The sequence below is a fragment of the Bos mutus genome, chromosome 10, assembly GCF_027580195.1.
Source record: "Bos mutus isolate GX-2022 chromosome 10, NWIPB_WYAK_1.1, whole genome shotgun sequence".
NCBI classification, from domain to species: domain Eukaryota; kingdom Metazoa; phylum Chordata; class Mammalia; order Artiodactyla; family Bovidae; genus Bos; species Bos mutus.
In genome coordinates this window covers 1,403,750-1,409,940 of record NC_091626.1, presented here as the reverse complement: position 1 = coordinate 1,409,940, position 6,191 = coordinate 1,403,750, and positions in this window count along the sequence as shown.

Below are 6,191 nucleotides of genomic sequence, written 5' to 3'. Positions count from 1 at the left end.
GAATCTCCTCTCACTGACTTCTTGTCAGTCTCCTCCACCAGCCCTTTATGGTAGTCCACCCTCCAGGCAACCTTTTAAAATGAACAGGCACCTTTGCCACACCCACTGCATGATGGTGGAGCTGCTTCCACCAAATTGCTCTCGTCTGAGCCACTGCAGGCAGGGGCAGCTCCAGCCACGGTCTCTCTTAGCGTCACAGTCCTTGAGTCTCCCAAACTTCCATACACACCACGTTCTCCCAGAGTTCCCCGGGGTGGGGACGGGTATTATACAGCATGCCAATGACTCTAACAGTTTTTATCACCAGTGCTTAAGCTCCAACCCTAGAGGTTAGCAATGGGCCAATACAGGCCGAACTGGTTGCCCAACCATATAATACAATCTGCTCAGGTGATCTCTTTAGGATTTGGAAGTACTTGGCATCTACTGTGTTTATCTTGCCATTGGAGTTTTGACCTTATCTCCTGGTGGCTCAGACAGTAAAGCATCTATCTACAATGTGGGAGACCTGGGTTCGATCCCTGGGTCAGGAAGTTCCCTGGAGAAGGAAATGGCAACCCACTCCAGTACTCTTGCCTAGAACGTCCCGTGGACGGAGGAACCTGGTGTCCGTGGGGTTGCAAAGAGTCGGACACGACTGAGCAACTTCACTTTTTTTCTTTCTTTCTTTCTGAGATAACAGGAATAAAAGTCACATTTAAAATCCTAATACTGTCTCTGCTGACTAAAGACATTAAAAAGAAAAAATAACACATATTAGGATTATTGAGGTAAATTAATATTGCTCAATCTTTAAAGATGCCTTTTCTTAAGGAGTCTTGTTAGCTTAAGAAAATATGGATTAAGAAAATAACCATAAACTCTCAGAATTGAAAGGAATTTTTTTTAAGGCCAAACAGGACCTTAGTTCCTTGACCAGGGATCAAACCCGTGTCCTCTACATTGGGAACGTGGAGTCTCAACCATTGGACCACCTTGGAAGGGATTTTTAAATGTATTTAACTGTCTATCAGTTGCTAAGATATTTCTAAGTTCTTACCCATCCATGCTTGGACAGCCTCATGATGAAGAAATCACCATCTCTTCAACAGTTTGTTCCCATCTGGGCTTGCTTTCAACCATTAGAAAGTCATTATATGAAACTCAAAACTGCCTCTTTAAGGTTTCCACCCCTTGATTTTAATTTGATCCCTTGGGATGACTCAGAACAAGTCTAACCCCCCTCTCACAGGGCAGACTTCCAAACATGTGAAGCCAACGTCACTCTGTCTTCTGATACTGCACCTTCTAGTCCCCAGTTCCTTCAGTCACTTCCTTTATAACACAGCCTCTAGTGTTCTTGTTACCTGGGTGGTCTTTTTCCTAAATAGTCCCGAGCCTGCCTATGACGCACCTGAGGGACAGCACGTAGAACTGAAGACAGGATGGTGCAGCCTGGGGAAGAAGGAACATCTCTCCTTTGCCATGGCACACTTTTTGATTAATAAAACCTAAGTTTACACTTACACTGCTGATTGCCATGGTACAAATGGATTTATATTATATTCACTGCCAACAAATTCCCTTAAGTCTTTTCTAGGCATGCTACAGCTAAGTTACAACTTATCCTATATACACGCTGTTGATTTTAGGGCACACATAGTGGACTTTACATATATTCTCTTCAAAATCATTCTTTTAACACTCACCAAGTTCAACAAACCTAAGATTTTAGGATTCTGTCTAATTTATCCTCTTTAACTTCATATCATCTCAAATTTTATAACGGTGCCTTCAACATCTTCATACAGACCAACAATAAAAAAGATGAAAGGAAAAGGCCAAGGGCATTCCTAGAAACATCTCTCTATTGAACATCAACCTATTAAACAACATCCCCTTGGTAGCTATTAAAGTACTTATCAACATACACAATGACAGGGGTACATAATAAGGGACTTAGTTGTGTCTTATTTAGATTCAGGTTGCTAGGTTCTTCTACTCAGCTCTCGAGGTCTGGATACCTTACTAAAAAAAGAAATTTCACTGTGATGGGTGTTAAATTCTTTCTGGCTTCTCATAAGTAAGTGACGCAGCTTTTAAGGACTCACATCAGTCACTTATTAGTACTTTACGGAATTGTAACCACACTGGTTATTATAGACCGGAGTTTACTGAAATTACTTAATTTTTTGAAAGTTTGAAGGATCAGAACCCTCAAACTCCTCCCATCCTTCAGCTCCTCCTGGGCTCACCATGATGTTTCACAGATTCCTGACTGAGATTCTGTGTGATCAATTTCAAGCTGAGCCTCAGTACTCAGGGATTTAATTTATTCAGCTGTGAGACTTCAAATCTCTAATCAAGCAGCTAGGAATTCTCTTTCAGTGGCTAAAACAAACATTAACATTAATGCAACTAAAGCCACTCATTAGAAACCCAGGTTTGGGGGTTTGTGCTGTTGGAACTGTTCTGTGCCTCACAGGAGCACTCGTCTCACAGAAGACCTTCCAGTGCTGTCTACACCAAAGAAAGCCTCGGGCACCACCAAAGAGGAAAGTTACTAATATGGAAACAGATGTTCCTAAGAATACCCTTGGAAATGTATGGATATGAAACACATGCCACATATATTTAGTTACAAAAATTAAAAATCCTATTTTTATCTAGCAACTATTTATTTCCAGAAAGTGACTAAGCACTGCAATCAAGTCATACCTGACTTAAAAAAATTAAGACAGACTGAGCTCTCTAACCCACAAAAGAAGTATCTATTAATAATTCAACTCCAATTGCTATGTATATTTCCTGGCAGTCTAGATCCTGACTAAAAGCACCAGATTTATTTTCCTAGTTGGCTTAGGACATACACTTCTGTGGCACAGGGAATTTTACCACTGAAAGATGTTTCATTTGTGTCCAGACTGGAATACATAAGATGTTCTTTTGAATTACTCAAGGTAGCATATTAAATGGAGAAGGCACTGGCACCCCACTCCAGTACTCTTGCCTGGAAAATCCCATGGACGGAGGAGCCTGGTAGGCTGCAGTCCACGGTGTCGCTGAGGGTCAGACACGACTGAGCAACTTCACTTTCACTTTTCACTTTCATGCATTGGAGAAGGAAATGGCAACCCACTCCAGTGTTCTTGCCTGGAGAATCCCAGGGACAGGGGAGCCTCGTGGGCTGCCGTCTATGGGGTCGCACAGAGTCGGACACGACTGAAGTGACTCAGCAGCAGCATATTAAAACAGGTTTTTCTATGCAACTTGACCAGATATTAAAAAAAAAAATCGAAGTATCACCTCTGAAAAACTTGTATAAAAACCCAGGTTTTAAAAACACCTGGAGAAGAGGGTGATTCTACTCCAATGTGGATATTTGATTGCTAATTTCATTCCAATTAAAGTGTAACAACTGAGAATGCGTCTGTTAAGCACAGGGAAGTTTTGTGCTTGGCTTGTACTGCCACCTGGCGGTTTACTGCCTGTACTGTCAGACTTGTTTAAGGAATTTCTTGAAGCAGCATTCATTTAACAGTCTCTTTGCAAGTATCACGGGACTTCCCAGGTGGTGCTGGTCCTAAAAAATCCACCTGCGGATGCAGGAGATGCAAGAGTCGCGGGTTCGATCATGGAGTGGGGAAGAGCCCCTGGAGTAGGAAATACCAACCCACTCCAATACTCTTGCCTGCACAATTCCATGGGCAGAAGAGGCTGGATGGACTACAGGCGATAGGGCCACAAAGAATTGGACAGTTTTGAGCGATGGAACACTACTACTTGCAGCATCACTGGCATTGACAAACAAAATATTTCTGTAAGACCTCTAACATGGGGATGCAGAAGAGATTTCACATAAAGGCTCTGCTAACCAAGTTAAGATAAACCACATCATCTGAACACAATAAGCAAAATGATTAGTAAATTAATAATAAAAGATCTGTCAGGAAAAAAAGTTAGGCCTAATCACACCCTAAAATAAGAACAAAATGAAAGAGACAAAGCTTCTCTAAACATAGACATACCTAGCTTTTAGTTAAAAAATGAATATATGAAAATAAAACTGGAAATTTAGTTTACATTTATACAAATGAATAGGGTTACAAAAATATTTTTCAAAAAAAATTCCTTAAGGTATTAACACTTCTCGATGTTTCAGAGTCCATGCTTCTCCTTTGTGAAACATCTTTTCTTGGTTTTGGTCCTACTGGGTTATCAGCATTTCTATGGATTAACAGGAATACTTTATTAAGTATTATATTTGTTAAGGTATATCTATTGTAAGAATTTGGCCTGTAGATACAAGATATTTTCCTTGTAATATTTAAGATGTGTGTGCATGCTTAGTTGCTCAGTCGTGTCTGACTCTTTGCGACCCTTTGGACTGTAGCCCGCTAGGTTCCTTAGTCAATGGGATTCTCCAGGCAAAAATACTGGAGTGGGTTTTCATGCCCTCCTCCAGGGGATCTGCCCAACCCAGGGATCAAACTCACATTCCTTATGTCTCCCGCATTGGCAGGTGGGTTCTTTATCCGCTGAGCCATTGGGGAAGCCCTTAATTATGTAAGATAAAGAGTTTTAATTTTTGCCAAATCAAATTATTTTCTTACTCTTTTCATTTATTTATTTTTTAAATAAAGATTATTATTTTGAAAGGTAATACTTCCTCATGGCCAAAAAGTAAGGAAAGTATATTATGTTGCTATTCGTTGTAATCAGTTTCTTCCAGAAACAGCCATTAGCCATTAAGTTTAGTAAGTCCTTTCTTCAGTCAAATATTTTCACTAGCCTTTCTATTATTTGTTTTTTTCCCATTTAATTCTTTAAACTATACAGGACTTATTTTGATTTATATCAGGTAATATTCTTTTTATTTCCAAAATGACAAATCACTCCTATCAGTGACAGGCGTGGGTTGAAGCCCTCCCATCTCTGCTGATTTGTGGTGTCTGCTTTAAGATATATTAAAATTTAACATACAGAACAAATGCTTATGAGTTATACCTTCCATTTCATTGATAGGTGAGTGCCTGTGCCAAACCCTTAATTATCTTATGAAGTTGAGAATGTTGTAATATTTAATATTGGAATATATATTAATATTTAGAGTTAGGTAAGGAGTTAGCCCTCCATCATTACTCTTCTTTTTCTAAATTTTTCTGGCTATTTTCATTAGTTTCTTGCTTTAAATGACCTTCAGAATAATTTTGTGAAGTTGCAAAAAAATTTAACCAAGTTAATTTAATAGATACTCTGTGAGAATTGCTCTAAATTATAAATTATTTTGAGAAGAGTTATTACCTTTACAGATAGGTTGTTAGTAGAAAAAGCAGGATTAGTGATAAGCCTTCTGACACTCTTAAGCTGAATGGCTTTTCAAGGATCAAATTGATGAAGAAACGCAAATTCTTCTGTACCTGCAATGTGGCAGGAGATATGCAGAGAAGTCCCCTAATTCCAAAAATTAAAAATGCTGGATAAAATATTTTAAAATATCTTTCTAAATGCATGGCTGAGTTGGCTAAAAAATAAGGGAAGTCCTCAGAGGCCACATATAAAAGACAGCATTAATCCAAAGTAAGTTCTGGAGCTGGTATGTGCCTGGGACATCTATCGACCTATCCCTGGTGGCTTACAGCTTAAGCTTCCCAGGGTCAGTTGGAAGTTAGGACATAAGGCCTGAGCCAGCGGGAAGCAGAACTGCCCATCCATATGTTAAGTGAATGAGGCAGGGTGGTAGCGAGTGAATCACCCTACGGAGAGAAATAGTGGAGACAGTTATCCCACTTTTTATTAGGAAGGATAAAACGGGGGGAATGTCTCTCTAGAGAATGGCTAGCACCAGCTCTCCCTCACGCAGGAGGGCGCACAGCTGGCGCTCTGCGGAGCGGGTGGGGCGGCCTGACAGCGCCTCCAGGCAGTAGTGGTGGCAGCGGTTTAGTCGCTAAGTCACGTCCACCCCTCGCGACCCTGTGCACTGGGGCCCGCCAGGCTCCTCTGCCCATGGGATTTCCCAGGCAAGAATACCAGAGTGGGTGGCCACTTCCTCCTCCAAGAGATCTTCCCAACCCAGGTCTCCTGCATTGTAGGTGGATTCTTTACCAACGGAGCCAGCAGGGAAGACCTGATAAAAGCACCCCAAATGCCCAGCAACACCACACATAAACCTTTTCTAGAGGAACACACCCAAAAGATTACCACAGCTTAGT